General features: G+C 44.2%; 2 pseudogenes; one reads left to right on the plus strand and one right to left on the minus strand.

The window, feature by feature from the left end:
• Window positions 1–26,289, minus strand: part of LOC145410793 (putative neural-cadherin 2) — a 92,964-nt pseudogene that overhangs the window by 20,229 nt on the left and 46,446 nt on the right.
• LOC145411362 (uncharacterized) lies at window positions 16,914–18,092 on the plus strand (annotated as a pseudogene).

The following is a 26,289-nucleotide window of genomic DNA, read 5'->3' on the forward strand; positions in this document are numbered from 1 at the left end:
CATCCTTCATCACGGGTTCATGCTGAGATCCACTACCCTCTTTACTACATACAAGAATGGAGAAAACTGAAGATGAATGGCTAAGGACGGTACGAAGATAATTAACGTCTTCAATGTGGTCGTCTCTTATTTTTCCAGCCATCCTTCATCATGTGACAACAGAAGAGAGTAAAAGGTTTAAGATCAATGCCTACCAACGTTAAATGAAGACTATACCTAACTCTCCAGATCGAAAAATATCCTGTCTATCTAACTACTGCCAGATCCCTTAATTCCTTTACGGGTGGCCACAAACAAATCGCCTCCTTGTCGCCCTAACCCCCGTCATTTCGCTGCCCCCCTAGCTCACCCCCTCTCCCACATACCTCTCCACTCCATCCCTCCATCTCATCCTCGGTCCCCCCCCCTTCCCTCAACCCCCGTCCACCTCACATACACTCTCCTCGTTAGTCTCTCGCTCTCCGTCCTCTCCACATGGCCAAACCATCTCAGTGTATTTCTCCTAAACGAAAGAAAATCGTGAGGACACAGCAGTAAAAACAATAATGACACTGAATCTCAAAGGGTTAAAGAAAAAAAAAATACTTAGGATAAAATCGTAGAGTGCCGAGTACAAACCAGCTTTTTTCTGTGTGTGTGTGTGTGTGTGTGTGTGTGTGTGTGTTTACACTATCTCTAGACGATTTTATTCAACTCAGGAGACAGACTTCGAACTGGCTGGTTTTTGGTACTTCCTTCACTAAGCGCTGTCTTTCCCTTGCTGGATAAAATTGGATGGAGGTGGCATGAATAATTAAAAATGCATCACCTTACGGAGGAGGTTTAAATCGTGGGTAACATCACTTGCTATCTGTAAAAGGAAAAGGATGAGGGGGGGAGGGAGACAGGAGGTGGGGGAGAGAAGGGTGAAGAAGAGGGAAGGGAGGGGAAGGAGAAAAAACAGAGGAAAAGGAGACGTAAGGGGGAGGGAAGGTGTGAAGGAGGGTGAATTAGGGGGAAGCTGGGAGAAGAAAAGAGAGAGGGGGAGGGACGGAGTGTGAAAGGGGGGGAAGGAGAGGGCAGGAACGGGGACGCGAGAGAAAGGACAAGGGGATGGGAGAGGAAAGGTGGGTGAAGGAGGTTGAAGGAAAAGGAATGAAAGGACGAAGGAAGGTAGGATGAAAAAGGAGGGAGTGGGGAGGGGCTGAGACAGAAGGGGAAGGAGGAGGGAAGGATGTACAGTACACACAGAGGAGAGAGGGAGCAGGGAGGGACGAGGAGAATATGAGGAGACAGAGAAGAAACAGACTATGTTAATACTACAACAAATCCCAAAGAGCTTTAAGGTAAGTCAAAATTATGAAAAGTAATAACATGATGCGCCTCAGTGGCCTGGTTGAAATGACAAAGATCTCGGGCGTCAAACCAGTTTGTGCTGATTTACTTCCGGATCGAATCGTAGAGACAGTCGAAGTTTTATATTGTTCGCCTACTTAACTACCGCCAGGGACATAGAGTGGTGTTCGACGGCCTGAATGATCTGGACTACAGTATACCAGCGTCAGATCCTCTGTAGGCATTATACAGGCATTAGTATATATCTCATAAACACAATGTACAGGATGTAGTGTCTGTTGGAGACGTACACGGTTTCTCACTACGAATGTCAGTTCACATAATGTATATCCACAACCTTGTTGTCCCAGATCATCAAGAATTCTTAACCATATGATGTATAGGCCCTCTCCCACTTCGGCGTAAATAGGCACTATGAAGCCACGATGAAAATCGTGGCTGAAGTCGGTGATGTGTCGACGATTCTGACCAAGAATCGTGGTGTCGGCGTAATACCTGCGACACCAGTACGACAAAACGCCGAAACCTCGGCAGAGTATACGATATAACTGGCGACTAGTAGCCGACATATCGCTGATATGTCGGCGTAATGCACAAGCATTATTCTAAATTCAAATTTTAACGGTTTTTTTAATGGCGACTCAATGGCGATAAAGGTACAACGGCGGCGTGCTGTGGACGATGTATCGTCGATGTGTCGGCGAATGCATCGCACACTCCTAGCAGACAAAACGCCGAGGCCATCGCAGGTGCCTCGCCGTCATCAGCGTATTTAAGGCGATTAATCGACGGTTCATCCGCGAAATATCGGCGATATATCACCGACATTCATAAGATGAAATATTACTGTCGCACAACCCGGTACATATCGTACGGTTTACGTAGGCTATGTCGTATTAACCTCACCGATGCATCGCCGATACATTGCCGACGCTTCGCCGTATGACCGTATGACATCTCAACGTTTTTTTTCACCGCCGATGCCTCGCCGATGTCGGCGATCATACGTGGTTTATACGCAGGGTAATCGCCGATGTCGCCGAGGCGTCGCCTTGTTGTTTACAACTAATCTGCGAAATTTTACAAAATCGTGGAGGGCCACGACGTTTTCATGCAGCATGAAAACGTCGTGGTCCCCCACGACAAATTTCCACCTCGTGCGACGTATCGGCGCCATGCCACGAATGGACAAGATTTTGATGACGAATACCCACGATTAGGGATTTTTGACACATCGTGACTTTATCTTCCACACTTTCGCCGAAGTGGGAGAGGGCCTTATCTCAAACTTCCTCGTAGTCCGGACGACCAAGAATTTCATGACGTATTCAAACACGTGGAGTAACCAGCCCTATGCGGTTAGTCACGTGAAAGGAAATCTGGCAGACACACACATCCTCTCCAAGCTGTATATGATGTCGGAGAGCTTCCCTTCAGATCAGAAGGGCTTGGAGAGTAGGCCAGATAACACGATGATCAGAGAAAGGGGAGAGAAGGGCTAGAGAGAAGGTCCGAACACTAGGGTCACTCTCCGCCACATTGTAACTCACTATTATAACTGTGTGCAATAAACTTCATGACACAAGAGTGCTGTAACGCACCTCGTTGACACTACGTCTAACTACTTTATTCTGGCTGAGCTAAGCTATCCATAATCGATTTCCCTATCTCCTTATAAGTACCTAAGACCACGCTATCGAGATTGGTGGCAAGCGGTAATACAGAACCAACTACGATAAACTACGCCACTCGAGACTGGTGGCGAGCGAGGTAAACGAACCAGTCAAACCATGCCTTAAGAGTTCATACAACTACGCTATCGAGACTCCCAGGCACACGACCAATCGGGGATCCCAAACGGATAATGAATACCGTACTAATTTTTTAACATTTTTCTTCATTATTATCATCATACAGACCTCCATTTAACCCTTGGGTGAGGTAAAAAAAAAAAAAAAAAAAAACATAATGAGACACTAAAGTCTGTCCAAGTGATGGGCCACACTGACAATCACCCACCATTCAAACTCCAGGAATCCTGGCTCCACCTGATGGGCACAAATTTATTCCACAAGTAACTTCACATTTATGCATCCGACAGTCAGTCCAACAAGTTTTCAGTAATTACAAATTAGTTTTACAACGGAGGGAGGAAGGACGGGGGAAGGAAGGGGGTAGTAAGGACATAAGAAATAATGTGGCTGGTGAGGAATAAGGAGTATGAAAGTTTGTTAACAAGAGGGATACTGAGATTGCCTTGGCGTTATAATGATAGTGAAAGACTGGATGAGATTGGGTGGTGGTGAAGGTGTACGTGAGTGAGTCTGAAGGATGTATAGGGGGTGGTGGACCAAAACGAAGGTGATGTGGTTAATGAATGTGTGAGAAAGTGAGGCATGGAAGCTGACAGGGCAAAGTACACTGACAGGAGATCGAATTTACTGGATGAAATAAGTAGTGAAAACCATACGACAAGAGCCTGGCATCTTACTATTAATCCGGTGATGGTAGGTGAGGTATGTTTATGTGTAGTATGAGAAGTACTTGAAAGTGTGGTAGGAAAAACTGGAGCAGGAGTAGCAGCAGGAAGAGGCGAGTTCTTAACGAAAGGAACATATCAGCAGTAATAATAGTGGTAGTAGTGGTAGTAGTAGTAGTAGTATAACAATACCTACTGCTACTACTAACTACTACTACTACTACTACTACGAATAATAATAATAATAATAATAATAATAATAATAAAAATGATGATGATAATAATAATAATAATAATAATAATAATAATAAAATAAAATAATAATAATAATAATAATAATAATAGTAATAACACGGATGAGAGAATGCTGGCAAGCTAATAACAGCTCAAAATTTGGGTAAATACTGTACCAACCCCCCCCCCCCCCCGAAAAAAAAAAAATGGAAACGTGACAGGAAAAAACATCATAGCAAAAATAAACCTCATGAAGCAGCACAGCACAGGTCAAGGGTTAGAAGCAGCTGCCAACCCTGCTTCACATGGCAAAAGGTGGCAGTTTCAGTATTGATAATTGCAACAAGCATCAGATATTGGGTGATATTCTCGTTCGTTTAGGCGCCTCCGTGTTACCTCTGCCTAAGCGACATATTTTACCATTTACACCTTTATATTCGAGTGTATGTTACAGATGCAAAGTATACTGATATTAGAAAGTATAGGTAATATATAAGAGAAGGTTAATGTGTAATATTTATAATAATAAAGGCGAGTGTTGGTATGTTTGTTACCTATAAACTCGGCTCCCTTAGGGTCTACCCTCATATATGATACTGTACATAATCTGAATCAGCATGATCCAGGGAGTGTTTTGGTACATAATTTATTAGGATTAATTGTATGTTGAAAAGTTACATTTGGTATATTAACCGAAGGCCCAATCAGCCCTCCGCAGGAGTTAGCCGAAAAAATCCGCCCGGAGGGGGAAATTTTTCGGCTAGTGCTAAATAAATTGCTTAGGCAAAGGAGATAATTATGAACGACTCCCATGCCAACGAAATGCTTACAACAGTCTTCTCAACACTGTCTGTGGCGCCGTCTTGGAGTCAAATCATACATAAAGCGACTGGCGAAAGGGAGTTATGGTGTGAATCTGGCAAGAGGAAGTGCATAACCTCACTGGGACGATGCTGCGGGGACTGTGCAATGCTCTCTCTATACAGCCAGCCCTGCTTCTCCCCTGAACGCATCATTTACGTATCAGTTAAGACATCAGAGGACGCGGGAAGGGTATGGCAGTGCTCAGGTGTTTTTAAGCAGGGGTAGCGGGCGTTCTCTGACATTACGAACTTGTACCCTATGGCGCTGCGTCACAGGGTCTCTGGGGGCTTAACACAAGAAGAACAGATAAAAAAGTGAGAAAAATATCAAGAAAAATCCAGCACATCGATCACGGGCAGTTCAGTTAATCGGTGTTCACATCAGGCAGGAGGAGTCCAATAGGATAAGCTACATGGGTAAAAGTAGAAGAGATAGGAATGAAAATAGTAGAAGTAGGGACAAGACGTAGGGGTAGTACTAGCAGTATGAGGAGCAGAAGTAGAGTGTGAGGAATATGAGTACCAGGCCTTATAAAAAAGAAATCCAGGAAAAGGAAGGGGGCAGTATGAGGAGGATAAATAACAAAATAAGTATGGGATAATGTACAGTATGAGGCGTAGTAATAGCAGTACAGGAAAAATACAGTCTGAGGAGGAGTAGTAATACGAAAGAGCACAGTATGAGAAGGTGTAGCAGCACCAATCAAAATAAATATCAGAGGTAAACAGGAAGTACAGACAACATGAAGGAGGTAAACAGGAAGTATAGACAACATGAGGAGGTAAACAAGCTCTAACACCTTTTCCCAAGCGATTTATTTTTCTTTTGCACCTTACTGTCCTACTCTGTTATACAAGTCCTTCAAACATTATTGTACTCTACATATATAACATACAAACTAGTTATATCCAAAAAATAAATCGCTAAGGAAGAGGTGCTAGGGAGCCTCCTTACCCGACGAGGATGTGGGCCTTTGAGAGGAGGCGGACGAAGAATAAGAGGAGTTCGAGCCATGAAATATCAGCAAAATCTGTCGCTAAAGAGGAAGTGGTTAAGTCCAGTAGAATATGATCTCTGCCCCCCTCACCTCGTCCCTTCTCCCACACGACCCCCACAGCTCCCTCTCTCTCCCTCTCGCCTTCTCTGTTTTGTCTCTCTTACTCCCATCCCTTCATGCCTCACGTGGGTATGACCTCCAGTAACAAGAGGATGCGGGCGGTGGTGATAATGACCTTCTTCAAGACACTGACGAAGGTGAAGGAGAGGGTGAGCCAGAGGGGGCCTTCTCTGTTTTGTCTCTTTCCTCCCTTACTCCCATCCCTTCATATGACCTCCAGTAACAAGAGGATGAGGGCTGTGACGATGATGACCTTCTTGAAGACACTGACGAAGGCGAAGGAGAGGGTGAGGCAGAGGGGGCGGGGATCTTAGCCAACCATCCTCTAGTACCCCTTCACATGCTCTTGAAAAAGGCAAAGCGGGTGAAGGAGAGTAAGACTATGGTGAGCACCGTCCACATCGCGTAGCACCACACCATGAACTACACAAGCGAGATCATGGTGAATTTTTTGGGGTGCTAAACACTAAAATGAAGTGACACGGGCTAATGAGGCCAAAATTTATGTTTCTCAATGACAAGGGTAGTTTTGGGGATGGTAAGTATAATGAAATAAGGACAGGAATGACGCCGGATTAAACAGAATACTTTAAGATACTTAAAAATTGCAGTGAGACATAAGAAGACCATAAGTGAGAAATCCACTGCAGGTTTTAGTAACATTTTCAACTTAACTGGATAAAGCTGAAGACAAGAAACAGAGAAGAGAGGTAATAAAAAAAAAAAAAAACAATCACTAAACCTAAGAACGTGGATCACAACTTCCTATACCATCCTTTATGCAGGTGGGTAAATTTCTGAGATATCAGTAAAATAATTAAGTACTGGGAAGGGAAGAGCTAGGAAGGCGTACATTGAAAACAGGAATACACACGTAGATTATATAAAAAAACAGGAACACGGCTAAAATGTGAAGTATGATTAGTAATGACAGAGTAGAAGTTGTAAGCGTACCAGTAGAAGAAGCGGAGGCATTAAAAGTAGAATGGTAGAAGAAGCAGTTACAGTAGAAGAGAATTAAGAGGAATAGTAGATGTAGTAACAGTAGCAGAAATAGCGAAGGAGTATGAGTAGCAGTAGCACTAGTAGAAGGTAGGCGTGAAAGTAGTAACAGTAGAAGTATATTGAGCGCATTATGAGGTGGGCGAAGTATAAAGAGCAGAACCAAATCAAAAATAAAATCAATGAAACAAACGTGGAACAGAAAACTCATCATCATCACATAATTCGGTGTTCTTTGTGAGACTGGCGGAAGAGTGGTGATGATAGGGGAGGTTAGAGCTTCACACTGACTGATAATCCTACCCCTCAAGGAAAAAAAAAAATTGTGCCTGATTAAACAAGGTCCATAATTATAATAGGCTTTTTATAGGTGACCAGCAGAAACTTCGTCTCATTTTTCTACCTGTCGCTCCTCGTTCACGGAAATCATGTAGTGGACGGCAAGAAAAATGTGTGTGTGTGTGTGTGTGTGTGTGTGTGTGTGTGTGTGTGTGAGAGAGAGAGAGAGAGAGAGAGAGAGAGAGAGAGAGAAATATCCAACAAGTGGAAGTGCTTAATCTCACTGCCAAGACACTGCAAAGGTGTATCGATAGCACTGTTCCTACACATTGTAGACGGAAAGCCCTTCATCGACAGGAAAAACACATCATACACTGCCAGAGTGGAGGTTACTATCTATGTTTCTGGACACGGGACAGAGAATGTTCTTTGACAAATGGATCAATACAATGGCACTAGATCACCACAGACTTTCTAGGGGCTGCACTCCAGAATGAACAATGCAAGAAAACAAAAAGAAAAAAGAACCCAACACACCAACCAAGAGCAGTTCCCTTCACTGGTGTTCACAGCTTCAGGTGGGATCAGTCAGGAGACACGAGATTCTACTCTAAAGAAGGTGAGTTATTTATGCTCGTGGGCCATAGTTTTTCTCACCCTCTACCCAGCCCCTGGTTGATGGAAAGCTGCAACCAGGACTTTACACTGAACGAAAATCTACCGTACAGTAATAAGGTTGTTGTTATTATTTGTTGTTGAACTTTGATTTATCAGGCCAAGCACACCCGTCGACCACAAGCAAACAACTGCTTCCATGGCGTCGTGGACTGGAAGAGGTATGAACTCTAATTTTCCTTTGTCAATTTTGCACTCATCCGCCTCAGAGGATCCAGATAATGAGCCCGTACGTATAACTGACTGTCCGTGGCGGAGGGTGTTAATGTCAACTAGCACGGATAACTTGAGGATGTAAGAATCAGGCTAAGGGAATAAAGATGCTAGGCTGTGTTTATGTATTTAGTTTTAAGTGAAATAAAGAGAAAGAATAAAAGAAACAGATATCCGAGCGACGCTGGGCTCGTGGAGGGCGACGTCATGGACAGACAGCTCTGAAGAGGGCGGATTGTAGGAACCAACATATAACACGAGGGAATAGCTATTGGGAGGAGGAAGAGGAGGAGGAGGAAAGTAGTAGTAGAAAAAGTGTAATTAGCAACAGCAACAATAGCAGCACAAAAAGGCGGGAACAGCATCAGCAGGAGGAGGAAGATGATATTATACAGATAAAAGCTTTCATCAAGAGTGGAAGTTGTACGAGTATATGCAGGAAGAGAAAGAGGAGAAAGGGGGAGTCCATTTTTTGCTGTGTGTACGACTGCCTTCCTCGCTATATGCTCCCTTATCGCCCCCTCCCTGCATACCTCTACTCCAGGCCCAGGAAATTCTGACACCTGAGCACTATAACTATCTCTCATACTTGCTCATCTCTGTTTTCTGTGTTCTGGATCCTGCCATCTTGTGTACTGCTGGTCAATAATACACTTACACTACTAGGATTTCCAACTAATGAACCAAGACTGCACCTGATTGTTTTCAATAAATTTATAAGATATATGTAGGTTTTAACGCTGTTCTATTCTTCTTCTTCTTCTTAATATTATTATTATTATTATTATTATTATTACTAATATTACTACTACTACTACTACTACTACTATATTATTATTGTTGTTGTTGCTATTATTATTTATTTTAAAGTATGCGTCACGTATATATGTCTTTTATTTGAAAACAAAACTATGTTGCATGTAAGCGACACTAATAAACATCGCGTGTAAATGCTTCCATATAATATAATTATATTCATCTACTCCAGCCTTGCCCTACCAACACATTTCAGCTAAATATTCAAAACATTAAGGCAATGTGATGCTATAGTGAGGGCAGCCAACATGCAGTGTCAGCGGTTATGACTGCGCTAACTACATGTGCTTAACTTACCACACACTGGAGCGCTTTGAAGGAGAATGTGTTAGGATGTTTTAATATGTGAAAATGTGTTGGGAAGTTCTAATATGCGAGTTAACTGCTGCTATGTGTAAGTGTTGGTTCTTGGTTAATATGAGAGGTGAATACCCGTTACAGTGAATCAGTTCTGGCTGATGTGACTGTTAAGTGTTACTATATATGTATGTTAAATTAATGAACTGTACGTGCCACTGTCGCTTCTCAGTGACCAATGTAAAGGGGGAACTACAGTAGTCCACCAGTCTAACCGGCTCGAGAATGAAACTACAGTATTTTTCTTTTCCATGCGCAAAATGGATACGCTAACCAATGAAAAACCGATAAAAAACTATAACAAGGGGAGGGGGCAGGTGGCTTAACTCCCTCTTCCCCCATCCCCCCCACCACAGTACGAGGGAGGGCCAGTGTGTATGGTATTTGGCTTTTTCATTTCGTTCATGCACCCCAAAAGAGATTTAAACAGAGCAAGACGCAATGGTGTTGGTAGAATTTGGGAACTAAACAGTGACTTCTACTTAAGTTAAACTGATCTGTTCCATGCCAAAGTGGAAAATACGTTTACGAAAATAAGGATGATGGTGATACAACTTTCTAGGAGTCTAATACGGTATATAAAATGCGACTATGATGCCATGCGCTGTATTCCTGGGAGTGACGAAGTGGAATTTCTTAACCCCCACTATACGAAGGTATTTTACAGATCAAACTTTATATATATATGGGCGCTTTTATTTAACTGAAAGTACCCTTTTATTCAGCTTAGAGCAGCGTGTACACACACCAAAAAAAAGTATCGTTACACCTACTGCACACTACAAACTGACACTACGAATGAAACGTTTGATAACTGCCTTCCTCCAACCCTACCGAGACAGCTGGATTGTACTTTTTTGGGTGTGTACACACACTCAAAAAAGTACCGTTACAGGGAGGTCCGATGAGTTTTGTACTGAACAATCCAGCTGTCTCGGTAGGGTTGGAGGAAGGCAGTTATCAAACGTTTCATTCGTGGTGTCAGTTTGTATCGTGCAGTAGGTGTAACCATACTTTTTTTGGTGTGTGTACATTATATAAGGCCCTCATTAATTCTTCAGTGCTTTGGAACTTTCAAATTATACTGGCCAGCAGTAAGATACGATGTTAGGGTTATCACAGTGAAGCAGATTTCGGGTCCCCTTGCAGCTTTGTCTTACTGTTCTGTTTGACACTGCACAACATAATATTATTATCTCCGACAAAGATAGTGTTTTCATCCCTGTTTGTTAGTTTGCCTGTTAGCAGGATTACTCAAAAACTAAAAGAAATTTGGAGTAAATTTGGTGGGTAGATAGCCATGTCCCAGGGAACAATCGATTAACTTTTGGGACCGATCCGGATCGTATTACAGATTCTGGATCCCGAAAACATTTTTTGTGAAACCCTAATCAGTGATGAGAAACCTAACCCATTATGAAGAGTGGTTTGGAAATTACGTTGCCCTTGTCGGAGAAATGTGCTCCACTGAGTGCCCCTTCTCATATTACTTTTCTTATTTCGACCTTCAAAATGACTTTTCGAGCCGCCAAACTAACTACGACGGGCAAGTAAACACCATAAGACGCGCACAAAAAACATCAAACGCCAAAACAACCACTACATTATAGGCAAGGGTTTTATTCGGTTTCAATCGTACTTTTACGGTACGGAGCCAGTTTGATTCGAACGGCCTTCTAGCCTGTTTATTCGGTGATTCATTCGCTTCATATGAGCTGCGACTACAAACAAGTACACGTATTTACGTAAGTAATGAACTCTGGGATATGTTAGCGCCTTTGATCGCATTTACTGTTTATTTAATTTAATGACGTCTTCCTGTTTTAGCAAGTTCACATTTTTTTCTTATTCACCAAATGGACCAGAGAGAATATGAGAGACAATACTGATTTTTGACTGAGTATGGTAGGCAGTAGCAAGAAAGTGAAGTGAGGCAACAAGCTTAGTAAATATCCACATAATCATCGCTCCTGGGCAGGACACATTCAGCCACAAGTTCTTGAGTCAAAGTTCAAGCTGAAACTCTCACACTTACAAATCCTATTACAAACTTGAGATTTTTTTTCTTCAACAGCTTCCAGCAACAACTGGGAATAAACTAGCTGGATTTGGCACCTGGTTTAACTTCCAGTCCAGAGAAACAAACTATATCAAGGCTAACCCCAATATGGGGGTTCCTTTAAGAGGATGTTTGGCGTCATTTTCATGTATGTATGTCAAGCTACTCAGCTCTAGGGCGTCCTTTTCAGTAGCTCTACATTCTTATCATGTGACGGTTTCATTACCTCCGCCAACGAAGTTAAAGGAGGTTATGTATTCAACCGTGTTTGTCTTTTGCTTGTTTGTCTGTCCATAAGATTTCAAAAAGTTATTGATGTATTTCATGGAAATTTTGTGGATATGTGGGTCATGTGCCCGGGAAGAGTTTACCAAACTTTGGTGACGATCTGAGTGCAAGTTCCGTTTCAGGACTTTTGTTTGCCTGCAAGATATCTAAAAAGAATTATGGATGAATTTTAGTGAAATACTGTGGGTCATGGACCAAGGAGGATGTTTATAAAATTTTTGTGGTGATCTGTTCTCCAGTATAGGCGTTGACGGAGGTATGCGCTCTCTGAGTGTGCTTAACTTGTTAAGACTTGAATAGACTTTTCGATCCGGAGGGGTTGGATATTATGTTAATAAGCCTCTTCGATACCGGAATAATTTCCGAAGTTGAATAGAATCACCTGGTAGAGCCAGAATAAACTAAAAATGACGTCACCCGGAAATGAGTGATAAGTGACACCACTCCGAATGCCAACAGTCTTACCCCCCGTCATGATTAAGTCAACTCCTGTATTCTCGTCTATCTTGCACCTGACAACTGTACTGTACTGGGGTAAGATCTAGGAGCTTGAGTGTGTTAATATTATCACCATTATTCCTCTCTAGGCCAGGACAACTCTAAGTATTCTATTCTGTCAGACACAAGACGAAGTTATTCAGCCATGATTCAGCGGGCATGATTTGAAGGCAGAAAGAAGGTATAAGGCAACGCGTAACAAAGCAGAGTATGACGTAAATAAGAGGATACTGATAAAAATACCTTAGAAATAAAGAAGTAAGGAAGAGGGTAATTGTGTTCGTTAAGAAAGACATATTAAAAGCAAAACATATTCAGTCAGGAAAAAATGAACCCTAACCCAACCCAACCTAACCCAACCTTACCTAATCACACCAAACCAAACCTAACCTAACCCAACCCAACCCAACCTAACCCAACCCAACCCAACCTAACCTAGCCTAACCCAACACAACCTAACCTAGCCTAACTTAACCCAACCTAACCTAACCTAACCTAACCCAACCCAACCTAACCTAACCTAACCCAACCCAACCTAACCTAATCACACCAAACCTAACCTAACCTAGCCTAAACTAAAACTAACCTAGCCAAATCTAACTCACCCTACCCTAACATTCTATCATAGCTAACAGTGACCCACACGAAGAAGAAAGGAATGGGGTTAAGTGAAAAAGAATGTAGTGTACTTACCCTGTCTCGCCAAACTTCCAAATCCGATTAAAAAAAAAAAAAAAAAAAAAAAAAGTCATGTACTGCAACGATTAAAGTTTGTCAATAATTCCTGCCGGCACTGTATGCGAATGAGGTGGAGAGGGGGGAGAGGGAGGGGGAGGCCGAGGATGAGATGGAGGGATGGGGAGGTATATGAGAGAGGAGGGTGCGAGCTGGGAGCAGGACAGTGAAGTGACATTGGACAGGGAGACATGGAGGCGATTTGTTTGTGGCCACCCCTTACGAGATTGAGGCTTATGGCAATAGATAGACAAACAGATAGATTGTTTACTGTTCTCCATATTTGTCATTCCACCTCGAACATCACAGAGTAGCCTTCCCTCTGATATTCTTCTGCTGTATGTTTCTGTGCTTTATAATGCTAGCTTGAAAATATATTTCATACACTCTCCATCGACAAAGCCAGAGGGAAGTGTCAGCTAACTTTTGATATTGACAGTACAGTGGTTAAGTATTACAATGGATTCTACAGTGAACATGTAATGATCATATACTTATGTACCGCCCCTAAAACTAATTTTCAAAAATGCAAAAGGGTGGCACTGCTCAGCTAGGGAGTAACATTTTATTTTCTAACGTGAACAAGACTACTGGTGGCAAAATTTCTCCTGTACTGCAACATCTGCAGAAGTGTATTGGTAATGGTGCTGAGTCCAACTTGGGTAGAAAGGGGTGGTGTTACCTGAGGGGTCCATCCCCGGGTGAGGGCCTCGGGTGTGGTGGGGGTGAGGGTGAGGGGGGCAGCGTGAGCCAGGGCGTCAGGAGGTAGCACCCGCACCACCACCGTCACGTTGGCACCCACGTCCTTTTGGCCCCACAGCTGATCACTCACCGCCAGACGCAGCTCGTACCTGCACGTACACAAAGTTGGCCTTACCGACAGCATACATCCATTAACAGCTACCCTGCACTGTATCACATATCAAGAACTTACCGGTGAGATGGTATGGCAGTTATATGGACTTTTCTTCATTACCTGCCTGGAATGTAGTACGGCACTCCATTCTGATATTTTTAGGGAGTTTAATCAGACAGCAGGAGCCTTAGCTAGTTTATGGGCTGAGTATCTAGAACAGTGTATGAGATATAAATCCAAGAACAGAAATTTACACTTATTTGTGCATCCTTCAAATGGTGGAATACAGACTGATGTCTTGCGTCTCATTAATGCTTTGTAAATGCTCTCGTTATAACTTTAACACAGGCAACTTATGTGCGTTTTATAACAGCTCTCACAGTTGAAACTAATAAACAATGAGTGTGAGAACTGACTCACCTTCCCTCCCTGACCTGGCTGGACGCCAGGAGGTCGCCAGTGTGGGTGTTGAGGGAGAAGAGCGGGTGTGGGGAGCCAACCCAGCTGAACGTTTTGTCGTTCAAGTCCCAGTCGTCTGGGTCCTCCACGAATACTCGTCCCAGCGGGGCTTCCATTGCACCACCCTGCCAAGAAAAATCAGACTTTGAACCCCATTATGAAGAACTGGGCAGCTACAAGAAGTGCAGAGTTATTGAAGCCGATAATGTAAGTACACAATAACATCAAACGATAAACCCTAACGTTTGAATTCAAAGTAAATGACAGTCTTTGGCTACATCACTTACTTTTCAAGGACCTTCTAGGAACGTCTGTCTACGGACTTACCATTTACTCTTGATCGTCTGCTGGGCAAATATACTTTGCTGGCAAATATTCAGACCCAGTCGATTCACTCTAAGGACATATACTGTTTCAAGCAAAAGCAACAACAAAAACAACACTTTAATTTTCATATTCATTTGTTCTCAACAGACACCCCTTTCTCATTCGTAGCTAGCCAGTTATGAGGGAGGATTATTTCTGGTTATCACTCTTCCCTCCGACTCGAAGTTCGGTCTTGCAATGGACCTCAAGAAGACTGTTGTAGATACGAATAACACATGGGAATGGAATATGAATAGTGTTGGAAAGAAAAAAATGTATGAAGATGGTACAGATGCATTATTATATCGGGGGAGGCGGTGGCTCAATCGGTAGAAAGGTGGCTTGCAGTCCTACCGAACCCAAGTTCAAATCCCCGCTGGGGCAGGGAACAGTTTAAGGATTTGAATTTCATGAAATAAGATTTTTACAGCGAGGTTGGATGGTGAGGAATTGGAAAATGTGAGTACGTTTAAGTACTTGGGTAGTGTGATGAGAAAGGATGGAGGTTTGGAGGGTGAAGTGCTTGAAAGGGTACAGCAGGGAAGAAAGGTTGCTGGTTCTTTGAAAGCAGTGATAAGAAACAGGGAAGTGAGCATGGAAGTGAAAAAGTTACTACATGACAGTATTGTGATACCAACTCTAACGTATGGAAGTGAAACTTGGACGTTGCTGGAAGGACACAAGTCAAGAGTGAGAGCAGTGGAATTGAGTTATTTAAAAGGAGCCTGTGGAGTCACATGGAGAGACAGGCTGACAAATGAGGATATAAAGGAGCATTGTGGTGTGGATGTGATAGGAAGCATTAGGAGGAATACACTGAGGTGGATTGGCCATGTGGAGAGGATGGAGGGTGAAAGACTGACGAAGAGAGTGTATGTGAGTGAGGTGCAGGGGGGAAGAGGGAGGGGGAGGCCGAGGATGAGATGGAGGGATGGGGTGGAGAGGTATATGAGAGAGGGGGGTGTGAGTTGGTAGCGGCGCAGTGAAATGGCGGGGGACAGGGCGACGTGGAGGCGATTTGTTTGTGGCCACCCCGAACGGGATTGAGGCGTCTGGCAATAGATAGATAGATAGAAGATTTTACTGATCTACCAGAAGACCCGCCAACATGTCGTAAAAATACTCCCGCTAATACCAATACACCAGTCCTGTATGAGACAGCCCTAGCATGTATTCAATATGGACGGTCCATGTTAGCGCCGAAGTGGTGACATGCAGAGAGGCGTATGGTATGTAGGAGGACTACTGGGCCTTGAGCGCAGGCTGTGAAGCCTTTGCCCAGAGTCAGACACACACACACACACACACACACACACACACACACACACACACACACACACACCAAGTGAGTGACAGTGGTGGCGAGTGGACGTGTTTACGCGACCTCCCGCCCCTGGTGTTACTTGGCGCTTCGTAGCAGCCTGGGTTCAGCCTGTTGACCCAGTCCCCTCCCCTGCACTTAAGGTTCATGACTGAGTTAAATGTGCAGTGGCAGAATGTGCGCTCTTCCAATCTACCGGTACCGACCCAGTGAACTTTACAAATTGAAGCGGGGATGCGGCTATCCACCAAGTTCAGTGATTCAGTGCTTGAAAGACCTGGAACTTTTTCGCAATCGTGGTGGACGAGGTGGTAGACGGATTGTGCGCACAGTGCCTGTGATTACGAGAGGAAAAAAGAAAACAAAAAATGTACTAAGACCTCGCAACCTTTGTGAAGTGCCACGTGTATGGTAAAACCTTCCTACCCTCCTCCTATCCAACGTAACCTCACTGACCAACAAGATGGAGGAAGTGATCGAAGCAGTGCGCACTACAGGCTGTGACTTGATGGTAATCACAGAGGCATGGCAAATTACCCCTGAAGTATGTAACATTCAAAACTTTGTGTTATTTCACCATCTCAGGGTTAATTGCAGGAGTGGAGGGGTAGCGTTGTTTTGTTATGCGACCTGAATCCTTCACACCTCAGTGTTGAGATTCCCGAGGGAGTTGAGGCTTTGTGGGTTAGGCTAAACCCCCGTCTCCACCCCCGTCACACTGCATCTGTCATCGTGTGTGTGGTGTATCACCCTCCACGCGCCCCCACCGCCCACCTCCTCACCAATCACATCATTGAGACTGCCGACGCCCTATGAGTGAGATTTCCTGCTCCAAAGCTGGTTGTATGTGGGGACTTCAATCGCCTGGACATCAGTGAAATTTTACACCAGCTAAATCTTACTCAGGTTGTGAATTTCCCCACCCATGAGCAAACAACCCTCAACCTTATCATCACTGATATGGCCCAGCAATACTCCCCTCCCCGACCTCTTCTCCCTCTTGGCCGGAGCACCCATATCACCATTCTGTAGACGCCGGCACCTAACACCTCCATGCCAAGGCAAAGGGTCACCCGATACCACCGCCCTCTGCCGGACTCTGCCATGAGGGGTGGATAATTTAACACCAGTGGAGGGAAGTTTTGGACGCTGAGGAAGTAGATACCAAGTGGAAGAACTACGCCACAACCACGACTGAAGGTTTTCACCACTTCTTCCCTGTCAAAGATTTCTCTGTGGACACATCAGATGCCCCATGGATGACAACACGCCTCAAGCAACTCATCAAACAACGCAACAGGACTTATTACACCGACTGCGTCCTGTTCAGGTCCCTGAGGAACAGGGTCATCAGGGAGATCAGGGCAGCCAAGTCATCCTACTACCCAAACAAACTACATTACCTCAAACAGCAAGACAGCAGTTAATGGTTCAGTAGAGTCAAAGCTCTTTGTGGCTTACAAAAGCAAACTTCTCTTCTTCCCTGTACCTCTGACTTATCACCTGACCTAGCAGCTCGAGAGATTAACACTCACTTTGCCTCTATCTGTCAGAGTCTGCCCCCTCTCGACCCTTCTCTCCTACCTTCCTACCTCCCTTCCCCCTCACCATCCCCCTCTGTCCAGGTGGCCAACGTAGCTACAAAATTGAAGAAACTGAGGCATAACAGATCTACTACACCTTCTGACCTGCCAATCAAAATTTACAAAGAATTTGCCCCAGAACTTGCTCTCCCACTGTCCTCCATAATTAATGCCTCATTATCTCAAAACTCCTGCCCCAGTGACTGGAAAATTTCCTACATAACACCCATCCCCAAAATCCATGGCCCACAGTCACTGAGTAACCTCAGACCAATTGCCATTACCCCTATCCCGAGCCTTATTTGCGAGGATTTTGTTTTCGACTTGGCATATGATAAAATTAAAAACTCAATAGATATACAACAATTTGGTAACATGAAGTCCTCCTCCACTACTCATTGCCTTGTCAGTTTTCTTGACTTCCTACTCAGCCACCTGGACAAACGCAACACCTCTCTGGCTGTCGCTTTTGTTGACTTTAGAAAGGCATTTGACCTTGTTGACCACACTGTTGTCATCAACAAAGCCATACGACTGGGACTCCTTCCACAGCTGACAGCGTGGCTGGCTGACTTTCTCACTGGGCGACAGCAGGCCGTCAGGTATCAGGGGTCGATCTCCTCCCTCCTCCCCCTGACCTATGGGGTTCCCCAGGGTACCAAGATGGGTCCACTGTGCTTCCTCATCCTCATCAACGATGCCCTCACAGACACCCCGCATCGGTGGAAGTATGTTGACGACAGTACCGTTGGCATTCCCATCAACACCAGGCAGCCGGACTACTCGCCACTCCAGTCCACCCTGGACAGACTCAAGAAGTGGACTGAGGAGAACAAAGTGACAATCAACCACACCAAGACCGTGGTGATGCACTTCTGTACCTCCTCACAGGCCGTGGCTCGTCCCCAGCTGTCAGTGGGCGCCCATCCCCTCCATTTGGTCCAGTCCACCAGGCTGCTCGGTGTAACAGTGGATGACCGTCTGAGCTGGAAGCAACACGTCATCAACATTGTGAGGACAGCCTCATATAAACTGTACATGCTGCATAGACTCAAGTCACTGGGAACGACAGCGAAGGAGCTAGGTGAAATTTATACCGCCTTCATACTCCCTACCCTCATGTACACCTCCCCAGCGTGGTCCTCCTCGCTCACCCTCACACAACAACAGCAGCTGGAGAGGACACAGAAGAGGGCGTGCAAGATCATCCTGGGCCTGCCTATGACGGCTACGACAACGCCCTGACTACCCTGAGTCTGCCAAGGCTTTCCAAGAGGCATCGGGAGGCACTGGGGAAGTTTGGGAGGGGGCTATTATGTCACCCTCGTCACCGACACTTCCTCCCACCTGACACTCCCCCACCACGCTGCGCTACAAGGCACATTAACAAGCTTGTGCCGATCAGAGCGCCGAGGACTGACCGGTACAAGAACAGCGCCATTCCATCCATCGTGCACATGATTAACTCAGTCTAGTCCAAGATTTAGCATAAACTATGTTAAGTGAACCCCATGAACATTGTCAGTGTATCACTGCTAACCCAATAAACCAATTATTATTATTATTATTATTATTATATATACTGTATACATATATATATATATATATATATATATATATATATATATATATATATATGAGTGCTTGTCCAGATACTTGGAGTTATTATATAGGAATACTTGTGCAGATACTTGAAGTGTTATATAGGAGTGTTTGTGGTGCAACATGAGGGGTGGACAAGTGACAGTATTGTAGATAAACCGGAGTAGAGACAGGCATTATAGGTGGTTCAAAGGAATATACTGAGATTACCACGACGAATCTAGTTGGTTTTTAAACTGAAGCGAAGTGTGAGGCCAGCTGGCTCACTCCGCCGGTACTTTGGTAAACACTCCAGTAAAAAAAAAAAAAAAATGGTAGAGACAAAAGGAGCATTGGAAAGGAGGGAAGACAGAGGAGGAGGAGGGAATGTGGAAGAAGAGGGAGTATGGAGAACTAGGGAATGGAAGGAACAAGAAGCTAATGAAAATGTTTGGCATAAAAATTTTCACCCCAACATAATATATACAACTAAATGGAGAAACTTTTGATGAAAGCATTGGTAAGTCACTGCCAGAACTGCCATGCGATGAAGACTGAGATTTATAGGAAAAAATGTTCATGAACAAGAACGCACACACACACACACACACACACACACACACACACACACACACACACACACACACACACACACACACACACACACACACACACAGTTCCCCATAAGATACACTAACACTGAGGATCAACTCACCATGGGCTTCCAGAGGTAAACTGTCTTGGTCCCAGGCTTCATGGGGTTGTCATTGACATCGTCGATGACGACGGTGACGATATGCGTGGCAGAGACACCACCAGCATCAGTTACCAGCACCGCCACCGGCAGTTGTGGAAATTCTTCACGATCCACTGGGGTCACCGTCCGCAACACCGCCCCGCCACGCCCGCTGTCCAGATCTGCCACAAACATGCAAGCACTCAAACACTACCGCCATCAGGTGGACAAAGGTGGGTGAGGTGCGCGAGAGGAGGGGAGGAACACGGGCGAGAAGAAACGTTAACTGGCCATGGCTAATCAAGCAACAACATGTGACCGTGTTGAGAGTGGCTGAAGACGCTCATTTGCGTCAGAATGTGACGTGATGCCATCCTGTGTAATACTTAATGTAAATCTTAACAAATCTCCGTCAGGACACGTCTCATTTTTTGCGCTAACTATTCAAGACACTTTAAATTTTTAACTCACAACCAACAGATCCATCCATGCGTAAGTAATTCCACCCTTTGTTCCCTGAAATTATATACAGGTAACAATCAGTAAAAGCAGAGATAAAAAATATATTATCCCTTTTCTAAGAAGCCAAGCACAATAGCCAATAGTAACGTAACAATAATGAACTGTTTCTGAATTTCGAAACTGTTAGTGGGAGCTAGAAGTAAAATGTGTGGTTATGATAGTTTTCAGTTTGTATTTTTTCATGGGAGAGCAATAACCATCTACTATAAAATTTAAACATTCTATTCCATGGCGATCTTGGTCTGAACTCACGACTTTGTGATCCCCATTTTACTGTTTTATAAGCGCCGAGGTGTCATGGTGGGTCGAAGTCTTGGGTCTAACACGCCAAAGCTCAAATCCAACAAGTGTGTGGAAATTTTCAGATGCGAGAACGTCTCTTGGAACCGCTGTGTCCGTCTGCCTCTCACTAACGATTTCCGGAAGCAAGGTGCCTAACTGCGTAGACTTTAGCGACTCTTGCAAAGCCACACCATTATCACACCACCCCACTATAAAATACACCATACCACCTTCACACACCACACCACACAATCAGCTTACCACACCACCACGCCAAGGGCATTACCTGAAGGGCTTGAACTTACTCGCCTTGTGCTTTAGTACTTTTTCTTCTGTCTAAACGCTGCTAAGGACACAGACTGGACTGCTACTGCCTAGCTTTGGGTCTTTCTACCCCCCCAAGCCCTCGGGGGTCCCCAGAAGAATAACAAAAGGCTGTCTCATGCGGCTTTTACCCTTAAATTTCTTACATTCGGTTTCTGGTCGGATGATGATGATGATGATGATGACTATGATGATGACTGATGACTCCTTTAAACACAGTAGGCAATAGTTTGATTATACAAATATATTATCGGTCTCCTAGGCTTAGAGAGAGAGAGAGAGAGAGAGAGAGAGAGAGAGAGAGAGAGAGAGAGAGATACAGTATATATATAGATAGATAGATAGATAGATAGATACAGATATATATATATATATATATATATATATATACATATATATATATATATATATATATATATATATATATATATAGATAGATAGATATATATAGATATATATATATATATATATATATAGATAGATATATATAGATATATATAGACACACATATATATATATATATATATATATATATATATATATATATATATATATATATATATATATTAGTGGTAGGTGGTGGCGACCATCATCCACTCACTTGATGTAGTGCTGCCTACTTCTTCCTTAGCCTTTATCATTCACTTTCTGTGCCTGCCCTCCTCTCTTCCTATTTCTCCCATCAATCCTGTCACTTCTTATTGTTTTTCTATCCTATACAGGTGGCTTTACATTGAGTGACAAGCCAAATGGTTTCCTGCAAGCCAAGGAACCATTTACAACGCTGGGTGGTAACCATATAACCAAACCATACGTGCTCCCAATGTGTCAACAAGGGGGTTGGTGGAGGGTTAGTGCCCCTCCCCGTAAAACAAATAACTCAAAGTCAAATGGCCACCCCTTACGGGATTATGGCGTCTGGCAATAGAGAAAAAGAGAGAGAGAGAGAGAGAGAGAGAGAGAGAGAGAGAGAGAGAGAGAGAGAGTGAAGAAACTTACGTGGGTCAAAATCGAGGGCCACATGATGGCAGACGTGCCGTGGGTTGGTTGGCGCTAAAGAGAGTGTGAATGGCGGGCCATGGCCCAGTGCCCACACGTCCTCGTCAGTGGCCGTGAGGACCCCCAGGCGGGTTGGGGCTGCGTCCTCGGTGACGTGGAAGAGGGTGGGTGGCAAGAGGTGGGGCGGGGTGTCGTTGACGTCGGTGAGGGTGATGGTGAGGGTGGCGGTGGCGGTGAGGGGTGGGTGGCCACGGTCCACACCCAGGATCCTGGCCACACCCACAGCGCCATCGGGGGCCTCGCGGTCCAGGGCACTGCGCAGGCTGACTCCACCTGTAGTGTCCACAGTGAAGGCGCCCCATCCACCCTCTACATGATACTCTACCTCCTGATGCCCGTCCTGCACGATAAAGGCAGCAGGAACTCTGTTACAGATATCAAGTAATGGAGCGTGACTGTGCCAAATACATACTTGTGTTATTTTCGGTAGCTGGAGGAATTAATTACACAAGTTACATAATAAACTGCCCCAAATTCTAGCTACAAGTTATGAAATATTTTGTTGCTTAATATTTAACAGGATAAGCATCTTTAACATATGCTCTGAAATCGCCATTGATGTTTGACTAAATCTGGCTCTGTTTCTCAGTATCCAATATATTTCATTCTTCCTTTGAGAGGGATGATCAAATTTGTAGCCTAATAACGTCTGATCGCTGTTGGTCGTGCGCTCTCTTCAATCAATCAGTTTCAATGACTACGTGCTGCTTCTGAAGGTTTCTTGTAATTAAGGTTCGCCACGGTACAATTTGTTTTTTACACTGAGTGGAAGCTAAACAACCAGCCAAAAAAATTCGGTTCCCAACACTTGCTGGAACAGTTGCAGAGGGGGGGGGGGGGGGAATCAGATGTGTAATAAGACTGGCAACAATGAGGGACTCAGCTTGGACTTTGTGTACTTGTGGTTGGGTTACCTGCCTAAGAGTAATGATTATCTGGCTAGTAACCAAGCCTGTAGCCACACTTCACTCTCATGGTAGTACCTTCCAGGGTCGATGGCAGCTGTATAAGACCCACCCATAACTCAATGGAAAAAGCACATAGCATGACGAACGGTAAGATATACGACAAGTTAACCGTTCCTTTTTCCATATGATTGAGTAGGTTATTTCGGGGTATGTCGGTACTAGCTCTCCTACTTTTGTGCTCTCACTTTACTTGCTTCTAAATCTTACCGTACCCCAACCTTGGATAGAAAAAAAAAAAATGTCAGGAGGAAGATGAAATGTGTTATCACAGTCAGTGCAGTTTACATTGTCTGGGTCCCGTGCGGGGAGGTTGGCCAGCATCGTGCCTGGAGCAGCATCCTCACTGATGGTGATGTGGACATTCCGGCGCTGGAACTGAGGCGGGTTGTCGTTGATGTCCCGCAGCCACACCACCACCCACGCCGAGTCCACGTGTCGGGCGTCCTCCCATCCGCCGCGACCCTGTGACAACGTTAATTCCTTCACTACCATGACATATTTTGCATCAAAATCAGTCCACCGCCAGACGATTTTATCCAACCTACCAAGGATCTCTGGCAGCGAAAGGGTTAATGAAAGCTATATCGAACCCCACGAATTGGAAAAATCTCTCAAAAGCTGAAATAAATCCTTTGAAGATAGCAGGAATAATATATGTATGACAATCTGTGGCTGTCAAAGCTAAGGGAGCTGCGGTGTATGTGGCAAAAACTCCCTCTACATAACCACAAAGCGTTACCCACAAGACAAGCTGCATTTGACACACAGACAAAGTAAATGTAGCTGCCGATCTGATTAATAGGCAAGCACTGTGATATTACTATTAATTATTACACTCTCATATGACAGTTTCTTCGAGCCTACAGGATCTTCGGGTGGAAAGCGATCATTAACAACACTTAATACCATAGAAATACCTTAATGACATCCTACTAAACATTTTTCCTGGTCAGTGGTATACTTACTTTTTATCTTTTCACTACAAGAAGCTCTTTAGATTCTTTATGAAACTCTTCCATGCAAGGCTGGGATTTATTTTGCTTCTACTGAGTGTATGAGCATAGCAGACAATTTTTACCCTTCACTACCAAAGGTTCTTCCCGAGTTGGATAAAAGCGTGCAATATAATCCATACAAAAATACAATGCACGTCATCATAATCAGGAGCTTAAGTGGTGATAGGTATGTTATTATGCCTGTCTGTCTGTCTGTCTAACCACTGAAACGCCGTCATCTAACTTGACAATTATGAAAGCTATGGGAAAGTTTATAAGGATGCAGTAATTATGTTGTAACGGAAGGTCCTGAAACAAGGGTGCATTCGTGTCTTCAATAAATCAAAGCGTACAGGGTGCTTGATACTGACCAAAATAAATGACTAACAGAACTTCTCACGAGGTCAACTCAACCATCCTGCATGAAATACTGAGAGTAGAGGAGGTACAGTATGTAGTGTACTCTAATGTCTTTCTTATGTACGTTACTTATTATCTGGCCAAGGTCCGTCACTTCATCTTGTAGTGCAGAGAAAGAGAGAAGACATGAGGAATAATATGAAGGTAATCTTCCATCAAAAGTTCACGCCAGAGAATAAAAATACCTCTCTTAGAACCAACCTTTATAGCAAACGATTATACTTTCCTTTGACGAGGGACCCCGATCAGTCTTTCTAGTTGTTAAGGTCATACCCTAAACAGATGACAGTCCTGGCAAACACTCACCCTGTCAGTGACCTGCACCATGAAGCGAAAGCCCCGGCGGTGAGCTTCGTCCTCGTAGTCCAGTGTTTGGCAGGCGTAGATGTGACCCACGGCTCCCACTGACCTCACGCCGAAGTGTTGCCAACCCCACCCACTGGCATGAACAACCTGAGACAAGTAGACGTGCGAAGTGCTGCAAGTGTCCGTAGCAAATGCTGGTCAGCTCTCTTCAAATAAATTATCAAATGAAAATACATTACATAGTTAATTTCAACCAGAATTAATCCCTTCAGTCGTGTGACATTCTAAAACCATTTCATTCGGCATAAGAGACTTTGTGAACTGGAGGAGCGATTTACAGCCTTCATTAACCACTTAATTAAGACAGATCATTTCTCAGCTGAATGAGAAGTTCTAGTTTTAGCTGAACGAGACTAAACTAGGACGTCACCACAATGAAGGGGTTACTAAAACTGACTAATGGATTAAAAAAAAAAAAAAAAGCACCCTGTAGTAGAAATAATTGGATGTGTCTGGGTCAAGGACGGAGATGCTGAGGATTGTGAAGTTATCAGGGGGACCATCACCCCACGTCTCGTCCACCTCCACCTCCCACAGCTTCTGCTCCAGCTGGGGTGCGTTGTCATTGACGTCAATCAGACGCACCACCACCACACCCGTCCCTGAGGCCGTAGAAGGGGGGGACTGTGTATTAAGAGACAATTGGTGAGAGAGGACTAGCAGCATAATAAATAATAACCTTTGCTTTTCAACTTTCCAATCTTAGAATGTGTCCGTACTTAATTACTACTGTATTAGAACGCAAAACATGGTCATCTGATATTTATTGTACGTGTTTTTGTACTGGCAAACATTTGCTAAATATCTTTAAGGGATCAGTGAATTCTGAACTATTACTGGGCGAAAATATGAGTGAACTTTTTCCTCACCCTGCAGACCGCCGCCATCCGTGGCCACCACCTGGATGTGGTACTGGGTCGTGGTTTCCCGGTCCAGACAGCAGACAGCCGTACGCACCAGGCCTGTCTCCGGGTGTATGGAGAAGATGGCCTCGCCTGTGCCTTCATGTACGGCGTTCTGCTCGATGCCGTAAGTAACTTTCGCGTTGGATCCTTCAGAGTCGTCATCTGCATCCCAGGCAGCCACCACGACCACCGACAGATCTGGGTGGGCAGTGGTAGATGCAATGGTAAGCAGCTAAATACAAGACCACAGGTTTCATTGCCTGTTTGCTACTTTTGACATATTTCTTCAGCTTAGGGAAGACTTTTCAAACAGGAGGTGTTAGACAAAAGCTAGTTTTTATCAACCATATCAGAACAAGTGATCTTCTCCATGCTGAAAGTAGCAGTAGGAATACAATACGAAAGTAAGTAATCTCAGTTGTTGCTTAACCCCAGTCTGCCTGGACGAGCAGACCCATAAACCGCAGGTAAGCTACTGTCCTTATGGGGTTGTCCTATTGGTTTCTTACACCGTTGATGCTGTCTGAGTCTTAATGTGGCATGTGCTGTACAGTGTGTGTGTGTGTGTGTGTGTGTGATTATTCTTAATGATGTC

This window comes from Coenobita brevimanus, chromosome 11 (assembly GCF_032717465.1).
Source record: "Coenobita brevimanus isolate Jiangsu-jjx chromosome 11, ASM3271746v2, whole genome shotgun sequence".
Taxonomy (NCBI): domain Eukaryota; kingdom Metazoa; phylum Arthropoda; class Malacostraca; order Decapoda; family Coenobitidae; genus Coenobita; species Coenobita brevimanus.